Source organism: Sinohyriopsis cumingii, unplaced genomic scaffold, assembly GCF_028554795.1.
Source record: "Sinohyriopsis cumingii isolate HCF-2022 unplaced genomic scaffold, ASM2855479v2 utg000553l, whole genome shotgun sequence".
Taxonomy (NCBI): Eukaryota; Metazoa; Mollusca; class Bivalvia; order Unionida; family Unionidae; genus Sinohyriopsis; species Sinohyriopsis cumingii.
The window spans coordinates 471,061-483,550 of record NW_028315909.1 but is presented as its reverse complement, the minus strand read 5'-3'; the positions used below and the strand labels follow the sequence as shown (position 1 = coordinate 483,550).

Genomic DNA, 12,490 nt, shown 5'->3' with positions numbered 1-12,490 from the left:
CCATTTAATTGTTCTGATATAAAATATATTTCTCCTTACCTTATTTGCACCACTATTTTCATTTTCTACCGTTGCATCAATTGTTGGTGATGAATGAAATTATTAGCTTAATTTTTTTTTAACCCCTCTTATCGGATAAAATGAATACTATAGACATGCGATTCTAGAGAAATAACAATATTAGATACACATTTAAATCCACGCATTCATATAACTCCTGTTTATAGACATATTTATTATCGAATGTTTCACATTCATCTGTTTTTTCCGCATATTGTCTTCACGTGGACTTTCATCATTTTCAAAATGTCGCTTGGATATGATTATTCATTCCATATAACTGATGCTTTTTGCAGAATCGTTTAAGCTATCCTTTCATACTATGTTCAATATTGTTGTGCAATATCTCTGAAGTTTATTTCTTTTTAAAAAAATTGTTTCTTTCCTTTTTGTTTGTCATGCATCTATCATAAAATCTCCTATTGAAAGAATGAATTAAGAATGAATTAAAGAATGCCTGATTTAGAAAACTGTATCTTTACTACGATCCAAAACGTACGCTGCATGTAAGCGTATCAATCAATTGCGAGAACAAATTAAAGTGCACAGAAAGGAAATAAAAAATATAATGGATTCACAAATAGATACTTTAACACTCTTCCTTAACCTTATACAAGCATGGATTTATGACCGTCACGGGGATCAGTAGTGGCAGACAGACATTCCTGACACGTGATCGAGTTCAGTTTTGGTAATATTTTGTAGTTTTCGCATCTGTATTTGAATCAATGATTTTGAGGAGTATTTGTTATTGATCCGATATCGTAAAATAAGCATTCATCTTCCGTATATCTTACATTCACACAAACGTTTCTAAAAAATAATACATCGAATCTATATACGAGTTCTCATTGAGCGGTTGGTACCTATCTATGGGCAATGCTAAATGTTAGAAATTATGGAATATTCGTTTTGTTCCTGCTATTATGTCATGTCCAAACTTTGTATATTTGTCTACAAAAAGTTCATTTAATGCATGCTCATCATGCTAAAGGCCCAGTATTGTGGCAATATTCTGTGCTTCATGCTTTTCCTCATGGGTTGGTCCCTTCATGAGCATCCTGTTTCTTTCCAGAAAGAAATGGTCTATTCTTTCGAAATATGATCATTTTTAACGTACGGTTCAGTGTCATTTAAAACAATTCATAAAAAGAATAATTGTTCCAACCGTAAAATTTGTACTCCTTTAAACTTTTATTCTAAAACGAATCTTTAATTTATTGAGTGACAAATCTGTTTAAAATTTGCCTTCTTATAAGTTTAAATTACTTTTGAGTTTGCATTCTTATGAAAAAGCGTTCATTTGTTTTTAGCTTGATTAGTAATTTATAAATCAGCAATACTAATAATATATAGTTCACTATTGATAGTTTAAATGTACAAAATATACTAAAATATTAGTTTATTATCTTGATTGATTTATGTTAGACTATTTCTGCATATATTTGACAATTTTGATGTATTGACATTATAGAACTTCAATTTATATTTCACCACTTTAACTTCCTTACTCTAGACAATTTCGATATATATTTCTGCTGGTTTCTTTAAGTAAGAAAATCCTAGTTTTTATTTAACTACTAACTACTAAATATTTAGATACTGAGAAAATATTTCTTAACTTGTTTTACTTTTGTTAGAAATTTCTGCAAAATATCAACGTCATTACCTAAATCTTACCCCTGAGGTTAATATATGTCCGAACTGTACAATTTAACCAACTCACTTCATCCCAAAGGAGTAGTCTCACATCTATTGCACGCTGTTCTCTGTATCTTTGTAATACTGTAGATTTTATGTTATGTCTGATATGTAATCCATGCATTACATTTCATACGCACACTAGATTTTTCGTTCTCGATCTAAGATTTTACTGAGTCCCAAGATACAGCATGGCCAGGGCAAACCTTGTGGATGTGCCGTGATGCTTCAGACGAGCTTGAACGTGGTCTTCTCTGTTCATTAGATATAGTTTACAAAGTCATGTCCGTTTCCCTACAACATATTCCTGATGGCAGTGACTTTCATCATGTCTTTCACACTTAATGTGATAGATAGGTCTACAAATATATTTGTTATAAACCTTGTCCTTTGTGTGAACTAGCATCTGTCTTTGGATCCTTTACGGTTTAAACCACACATTAAATATGTGTCGTTGAAAAACGCGTTTCATGCATTCGAAAACTGCTTTCACATATGGTACGATGATGTTACTTCTCGATTCCTTTTTCCAGTTATCGGTCGAGTTTTCCTGGTAATGTAATTATGGCTAGCGTTCATCCTATTGGAAACATTAATCACCCATTCCGGATAATGACACTTCTTGAGGGCATCATGACTTGATCGAGTTCTTGCTTTAAATGTTGTGGGGTCAGATGTAACGACGTTGGCTCTATGATGTAATGTTCTGATGACCCGAAGATTTTAATCTAAAGGATGGTGCTAGTGAAAGCCAAGGTATTTGTCGGTATGCGTAGGTTTACAACAAACAATAAGTTTAACGTACCGTCGATGTTTCTGATGGTGTTTATGTCCAAAAATGCCAATCCGCTATTGTTTCCTTCCCTATAGTGAATGTAATGGCTGGATCAATACTGTTAATGTGATCTGTGAATTGACTTACGCATTCCAATTTCTGCTGTGTGTGTGTGTGTGTGTGTGTGTGTGTGTGTGTGTGTGTGTGTGATCCACATATCTGTACCACCAACCCAGAGGATGGGGAGCAATGGTGAGTGCCAACAACCCAAAGTGTTCCATATATAGACTATACACCATAGGGGAAACTGGTGACACAATTGCATCGCCATGTATTTGAAGGTAAAAACCTGTCGCATATCTGAGACAATTTGTTACCATTGCTCACTATTCCCTCGGGTGATGTTAACAGTCAGTAGAGAATAGATCAGTCTGTTGAAGAAGTCCTTAGTACGAGGACGGAAGCTTCAGGTTAGCTTTCTAAAATTATTGTGGATGTGATTTAAACGTATTTAACATCAAATATGAATAATGCTACCCAGTTATGTTTTCACCAGAAAAGTATATTCTTGATTTAATCAATGAAAGATAACTATATTAGAACGTGGTCTAGTACTCGAATGCGTTTGCTGTGATATAGGTATTTGCAAGTGTTCTACAGACACTCTCATTAAAATATTCTCCCTTTGGGGTGCTTTGCAAGTGCTAGTGCAATATAACATACTCAAACCCTTACACTGGAAAGTTGCGATTAATAAATTCGCAAATGTTTCAGCGATGTTCTTGTAAATGAGTAATTTTTAAATAAATTTTAGCCTTTTGACAATTTCAGATCTGTCAACACCCGTATATACAAATGAAAACTTTATTTATAAATAATCGATTTAGCAACTTTATTCAAAATGATACTCACCAGAAGGCAAGAGGTCCACCTTTTTCACCAGTATAGGAATCTTTTTCCGGCTCATGCTGACAAGTTTGTCCAGTACAAATAGCACGAGTGGCCCAAGGAGATAGTAGTGGGTAAGTGGGGCCTGCACGAGTCGCCCGGACCCATGCAGAATCAATAAGACGTACAGCAGCATATACAGAGTGTGTGTGTGACCCAGAAAGCAATAAATACATGCCGACGAGCGTACGGCAGGGCGAAAACATACATAATGATGACGATCAGAACCAGAAATATTCCTGTTATCCCGATAATAATAATAATAATAATAATAATAATAATAATACTAATACTAATAATAATAATAATAATAATAATAATAATAATAATGATAACAACAACAACAACAACAAAACACTGAAGAATCATCCTAGTTTATCATACATGGACTGCAGAATAGGTTTCCACACAAAAATAGTCTTACAATGATAAATACGCTAAATATGGATATTTGTTTACATAACTTACCTATATATATATATATATATATATATATATATATATATATATATATATATATATATATATATATATATATATATATATATATATATATATATATAGATATGATCCTATCTTTAACTTGTTTCCTTTATGCACATCTTTCGGGAATGTAGGTCCCTTTATTTTATAATGCTCATCATCCATCCTGTTAAATATCGCAAATCGGTTTGTCTGCTCAGAGATTATACTCGTGTCGCTTCCGAGCCATGATTTGTACGGGCAAGTTGGACAGTACTATGATGCTATGGAACAAGATGACTTTTACATCATTCTATCACACGTTTGGGACCGGTAAGAAGGCATAACAGAAATTAAAACACTTTTAGGATTTATTGCCTTTGCATCGATATAGACTTTATCCATTAGTTAATAAAAGTGATTTGAAACCAATTTAACATTTGCTCTAAAGTTCAAACTTTGCTTGACAGAGACCTAGATTACACTACCGAAACGGATACAAAGCGTCCTTTGTTTGTAGCATCAACAAGTAGGCCTCTTCAATACTTCAGGTCCTATCAAGTGTCCCACAAGATACAGTTCTTACTCCGGCAATATACACATACTAAATGAAGACATTTATTGACTAACCCTATGCTAGAGTTTCTTGTAGACGATGCTGTAAGATGTCAGGTTATAAAATAGCTAAACAAGTGTGCAGAACTCGAGAAAGACTTTGGAATTCAGGTTACAAAATAAAGAAAGACTTGCGAATGTTATTGTATGCAGAAACATGAGAAACCTTTAATATATTAAGGGCACCAATGCTGTGGAACATTCTTAACAGTTATATTGTGGTGTCTAAAGATCAGTATTAGTTATACAGGACCATGACACTGACATCAGTAAAGACCTCAGATTACCACAAAAACAACATATGTAAGCAAACCAGATACTGGGTTTTGTTACGAAGGACTTACTAAATCATATCAGTAACCTATCTTGGGAAGGGAGAATCGTTTTCTAAACAAGATTGAGATGATAATTAAAGGGTCACTAGACGGGTACTAAATATACATCACAATACATACCGAGTTTCAACAGAGTCGTCAAATGAGAATGTAGGTCCACATAACAAAGCTGTGCTGAATGGAGAATATATATGTTTATCTGACGCCACCGAGGGAGCGTAATAAGAAATACATGCCAGAAAGTACATTTTGTTCTATTTCCAGAGAATGCTACACTTAAATGGGTTTCCAACTACCACGAAAAGGACGATGTAGCAAATTAATTCATTTTTCTATCCGTTTACTTTACTTCGTTCTGCCTTACTTCATTTCTTCCTCTTTAACTAAACTTTTTCATGCTATTTTACTTTCTTTGTTGCGAGAAATAATTTTATTAATCTGGTAATAATTTCCACAGCTATGGCATGGTAATATACTATGAAAAATCACAAATCTGTTGCGGTAAGTGATTCACTGTACATGAGCGACAAGGTGAAGTCAACGCTCGTTCTCTCATTTACTTGTATTCATGCTACCATTGTGATAGTATCCACACGATGATTTGTCTGTTCCTTTAATGATACATACTTCATCATGTGATGACACGTGGTTTTATTGTTAGTTTTTGTACATTATATAATTAACTCACCAGTTATTGTCAACCATGCCCAATAATGGAAGGATGCAAGGACGTCCGATCTGAAAAAAACATTCTTGTAAAACTTGAGAAAGCCGAAATTAATCTCGACAGTATTCAAGAATGTGATGGCAAAGTTTTACAAATACACACTTATTAATTTCGACTGAAAGAAGAATGCAGACAATTAGGATTCATATAAATTAGATTGTAATCGCACCAGTTCTATTGTTCTCATGTTTCACTGCATACTTTATGAGTTTAATGCGTACTTCATATAACATTTGGACGTTGCACATGAGCTGTGAATGTTTATATTTACGGTAGAGGCTCATTATAATTGTACAATACTTAGAACACCTACGGCCTGAAATATCCTGTGAACTGGCAGTTCATGTCCATGGATGCGTGTGTGGAGATGTGGTAGAAGTTAATCCCGTGTCCCACACAATGAACAACTGAAAATTATGTGGAATAAATAGTATACTATTGCATTGATAAAGATATATAACAATTCAACATCATGCGAGAAACATGGAATTTTAAAACTATACCAGACAATAATGCCTTTCGTTTCAAGATAAATTTAGCGCAACAATTCTTTCCATTTTAGGGAACAAATAGACGAAATGATGACACCGAAAAGATATAATAAAGCAGAGTTTGATGAAAAGGAATATTTTCAAGAACTGCCAGATAATCAACGGTCACAAAGACCTTAGGTACAGTCAAATGTACGCATATAAAAGGATTAACGGAATTTTAGCACAACGCTGGCTCTACAGTGCCGATTGCACAATAAACTGTAAAACTGTAAAGGGAAACATGGCTAAATACATTGGGAAGAAAACCTTTTCAAATAAACATAAATAATAAAAGATATTGGTAAGTAAAGCTAACATCCTTAAAATATAGCTTCAAAAAATATTATATAACGGTGATTTGATTGGATATAAGGGTAAATGATCACTTGTTAGGTGCAATAGGTAGCCATACTGGAGGAGATTTTTTTGACCGATATTATATATATATATATATATATATATATATATATATATATATATATATATATATATATATATATATATATATTATTTGTTAGTGAAAATGCAGAAAATAGATTTTCTGCTACTATCTATGTTTCTAATACATCTACTGATTTTTTTCTCTCACTCGAATGTTATACAAACAGCTTTTATTTGCTCTTCCTCACACCCAAATCTGTAACTACTATGGATCGGGTCATCTGTCAGTGACCGTACTTAAAGACGCATTTGGTAGACACTGATATAAATTAGAAACAGTTAGGCTAAATATAGAATATGTATAAATATATTTCTTAGAATGTGCTAGTTTTTGATTCCGGCTTCGGCACTTCCTGTCAAAATTGGAAAAGTTTACAAATTTGGTGCATGCCAATAAGGTACCTTGAGCTTATATGGGATTGCGAAAAGGTACCTTAAGAACTATATCAAAGAAACCAACCGGTGAATATCAGCGCTACTATAGCAATCAATCTGTGCATGGCGTAAGCGGAGTCGAAGGGGATAAATCTGTGAATGAACGTTTCTCTCAGGAAGGTGATTGTATTTCTGCTCATGGTGATCAGTAGAGTTGAGTACGTCCACATCATGACGCTGGCGGCACCACGTGTAACCGTCACACCGTAACCCGCTATACGGCGAAGGCCACCATGCGCAAGTTGAAAGGAATAATCTGCATATAAAAAATTCTATGTTAACAAATTATGCATTCGAATGCCCTCTATACTATTATTTGCATAACGATGTTGAACTGAACTTTGGATTTTGAACTGTCATTAATTTCAATGATTTGCTTTTTAAATAGAGCCAAATGATGTGTTTAGTGGCCATCAATTTGGACCTCACGGCCTCTAAAAATAAAGATGTTTGCGAAAGTAAAGCTTACATTTTTCTATAATTATTAAAAAATTAAAAAGTGGACATTTTAATCAGGTGATTCATTTATAAGGGCAATAATTAACGCAAGTTTGAATGTACTATCGATTGAAAGAATGCACAGTTCATCAATTATATATGTGTATTATATGATTATTGCATAGACTATTGTCCTGGTGGCTCGTGTATCTATGAGTATTATATGATTACTGCATACATTATTGTCCTGGTGTCTCGTGTATCTATGAGTATTATATGATTGCTGCATACATTATTGTCCTGGTGTCTCATGTATCTATGAGTATTATATGATTACTGTATACAATATTGTCCTGGTTTCTCGTGCATTTTATTAATTACTTTTGTTTACTATTTTATGGCATTTATGACTGAACGAGAGACTGCATTAGGCAAAACAATGTGTGCAATACCTACTCTGAATTTCCCTTAATACGGATTGTTATAGTCAACTTGAGAAAAGTATGTTAACAATTCATATTGAAAATAATTATGTTGCATATAATCTGGAGAGACTAGTATATTTTTTAAAACTCGGCTAAGGTACCTTTAAAATATTTTGTGGCATATTTTGATTACCTTATCTGCTTTAATGGTAATTGAGTTTCACCGTATAAAATCGAGCTTGCATAACAACTCCACACGTATGCCCATGTATTACAAAAGGTAGTCAATATGAAGAGCCTGTAGTCAATATAGCATGTGAAGTCTGAAACAAACGCTTTCATAAAAGTATTTTCTTAAATGTTTTTTCTTCTTCTCTCCCAACCGCATGTCTCTACTGCAATTACCTTGAAGTTGTCTAATCAACCAGACAAGACGTACCGTATGCAATCGCATGTAAGTCGGATTCAACATCATATTATCCAGATCTGTCGTCTCATAATAGATTTTGGTCTATGCAGCTTTCTACGATTACTCAATAGAACAAAATACAAGACAGACACTTATCTGCCTTCGCATAAGGCGTCTGCAGATAATGGCCTAAGTGCTTTGAAGCTGAACCTGATTTACGCTCAAGTATATACGATATCGTCAGATTTTGGCATTCAATGGTCTTAGTAATAACCAACGAAATACCTTCCTTATTGAATTTCAAGCTTATTTTCTGTAAATATTAATCGTAATGGTCATACAGTACTTGTCCCTGTCTTTGTATACTTATATTAATAGTTTACTAGCTTCATTTAAGGATAAATGTGAAAAGATTCAATTTGCTTACAGTGGGCCCTTTCCAAAAAGATTCCGACGGTAATGAGTAGGTAGATGGTAACCCAAAAGATTTGACGACGGTAGTTCTCTACCCAGTTGAAAAAAGCAAACTTTCTTTTCTCCCACTTTGTTTTCGGATGCTCTTTGTGCTTGGTTGTGATCGTCACCTGCGATTTCGTGCGGAATAACGCTGCATGTGATGAATCGTTGTTGTCAAAACCACGGCTTAAAAACAAAATGATCGGTCGAAGTTAACAAATGCAAACATAATTTGTATGTGCATTTGACCGACCAAAGAATATCAGTTAATAAACACTTTCAAGCTTATATGTAAAGGAACTGAACTTAGTGGCAGCAAAATGCATGATGCAATATTAATCACCACATGATATTGGCTTGTTTAATAGGAAAAGATATATCTGATTTGTATTAAAATGAACGACGTACATTACGACCAAAGACAACAATAGTTCTATGGAAGTCTTAAATACTTTACAGGTTAAATGGCTTTATAATTTTGCTCAAAAGTGACCGGAATCTATCGAAAGAGGCAAACTTTAGATATTTGTACTGGGGGTATATAATTTACTAACTATTGGAAGTATTTATTGCTCAGTTTGGTTGTATACATTTCAGTGAAATGGATGAAACGCTTGCATGTAAGTATTTATGTGATTATGCTTTATAGTATATTTAATTGTTTGAAGCTCCTATTAAATGGAAGACAGAGCTTACGCGAATCATCAATAAACGTCTTGCGTCTGGATTGGAAGTTTTTGGCCAGATGTCCTGTATTTCCTTGTCCTGAAAAGTACAACGAAATAAGATATGATGCCGTTTTATCAGAGTAAAGAAAATATCATTTGATAATTCCTTCCATATTTTACATTTCTTTTAATATAGTATCTTAGGGTAAAATGAGATTACCACATATACATGTTGTTGATACAAATACCTGGTGTGTCAGAAAATCATATTTATTTATTTAAGTAACACAATCTACACAATGTTGTTGAATTAGATTAAATAGTTCTCATCCAGATATTAGTGAGAATAATTGTTTGCCGGTTTCATCCTTATTTGAAATATTTATGATTTCAACTAAGATTGATGGTATTAAAGTTGTAAAGTGAACAGTTGAAATTGTGACATATTTTTTCTTTGTTAACGTTCACAATATAATATTTCAGTAAATTTGTAGCAGTAACTGTTCTCTTGGCTGTTTGGTCAAGATTTCCATATAAGCTTACAAAACAAGCAACCAACCACCTTAAAGAAAGAACAAAAATACCACAATGAAGTTATCTTCTCCCTTAAGCCGTGGCTTCTTTAATCTTGTTTCTCAAGATTTTGTGAAGAATTTCAACTACCTAAAGCTACAAAGAACACAGTCTGTACAGGTATAATACGAAATTGAAATGACTTAACATCAAGTGTCATTTACAAGAGTACGGGTATATACAAGCCGATTGCTGTACATCTGTTCCTCTGTTGGACCACATTATATGTTCGGAGATGTTTCATTACATCGTCTTTACTAGACTTTGGGAATTAGTGCCTTTTCGTGCAAAAGTTAAAATGTTTGCAACTTCAATTGGACATATACACATTTGGGAAATTTATTTTAAGATTCGGCCCTAGGCAATTGAATCCACATCATGACATAAAAAAGGAAATAACTTTATGTAAGAGTAATAGCTGAAACGTTCTCGTTTGTAATAAGAGTGGAATGGGTATTATTATATATCACGTGTTGTGTTTCTTTTATAAACCTCTTGGAAAAAAGTGAGATATAAAACTTACATATAAACACGAACTGATGAAGTTATGCACGGGACGATCTCACATATATGTGTTATAAAGACGACATAGAAATGTAAGTAAAAGTGGTCAAGATAACAAAGTAGGGACAACAAATTGTCTCTCTTCATCATATTAATATAAGATAAACTCTTTTTTTCTCCCAATGGGCCTTAAATGAATATAAACACTGAACTGCAATATATACAAAAATGTTATGCATATTGATTCAGCAGTTTCAAAAGATATGGCTGATTAAGTACAAACATTCATGTCGATATTCTAAGCTGTGAATGTTACCATGATCAGTATAAATCTGAGGTGGCTACGTCAAAATCTGGTTTAATTCAGATATTCTTCACATAATTCGCTGTCGGCATAACGTTCGTATTAGAAATATTAACAAAACATAGAGAGCAACGATGCTAAAATGTATAGTAAATAGTGACAATGATTTCATATGATAGGATACTAGAGAAATCCGTTCATGCGGATGTCACGTTTGTTCAAATTACTTCAAAATATACAGTGGTACGATTCTAAGTTTTAAAGGAATTGAAAGCAAGAATTTACGTAAAATGAAGAACAATGTATTTATCTACAATATAAAGTGTTAATTTAAAGAACACATATAGGGCTGTGAATTAAATACCAAATAATAACATCTGCCCTATCAAAAGTAAAGAAATATAAAATGTTACTAATAAATTGCAATAGTCATGAATGTCCTGATGTAACACAATAATGCAGTCTTAAATGACTTTAAATTAATTCACAAAAGTAAAATTTAATGTATTAATCCCAAACAGTCAATGAGGGAATTATTAATTCAAATGAATATATGAAATAAATAGTTTCTGTGTATTTTTCTGACTGACCCTTCAGCTGAAGTCCTAAAAAATGATGTGAAATATACAGTATTCTGCTATTCTGGCGGAAGAATAAATATTAGTATTTTAGTGCCTGATACTTCTGAGTGACACAACACCTTGAAATCACACAACACCCAGGAGTTGCACATTAGCTCCATTTTGCTTCTCTCAACCAGTGATGATAACACTTTATGTCGTGTTGCTAGATAGCTACCCAGCGCGCGCGCGCGTGTGTGTGTGTGTGTGTGTGTGAGAGAGAGAGAGAGAGAGAGAGAGAGAGAGAGGGAGAGAGAGAGAGAGATTATTCGTTACAGTTGAATCACGTTTTGTAAAAGATACAATTATAAACTTCGCTCTTACCGTCAAGTTTGAGAGTTACATTCTCGAAAACCTTTTCATATTCGTCTGAGGCGAAGATCTGCTTAAATGTATCGAATTTCATAATATCGTTTTTCCGAAGTCCAGCTTGGGAGTAAAGAGTATATATCAGCTTATTGATCTGGTCATCTCCAAGGTTGCCATCTGACAGTTCCAATATCGACCTGGATACACGGAAACATACAACATAAGTATGGTCCTGTTTGTGAAATTCATAATTAAACACATAAAACATATCATAAAATCTGACAGGGAAATATAAAGTATTCAATACGGTTCTCACTATCTCATTCCTCCTTTATCACTATAATGAGTGTGATGAAACCGAACGGTGACACGTACAATATGCAGATTAGTTCTCCTAATTCTAAAAGAACTTTTTCTCTTTCATAGTTATTCCAATCCTCAACATGTAAGCTATGCTCGAGTGCTGTGATGAATTTCAGTAATCAGAGCTTCGTTACACTTGTAGTCCTGATGGATTTTAATGACTGGGATGATTTAGTATGTATTCAAGTAAAGGCCAGTCAACATTGAATGGGCCAAGAAGGAGAATTTGTTCTGGAAGAATATATATCTATATCTATATCTATATCTATCTATCTATCTATCTATATATATATATATATATATATATATATATATATATATATATATATATATATATATATATATATATATATATATATATATATATATATATATATATGAGGCCTTAC

The 12,490-nt window shown here is 33.4% G+C and overlaps 1 pseudogene; it reads right to left on the bottom strand.

The window, feature by feature from the left end:
- LOC149773795 (dual oxidase 1-like) overlaps positions 1-12,490 on the bottom strand; it is a 96,128-nt pseudogene that overhangs the window by 6,609 nt on the left and 77,029 nt on the right.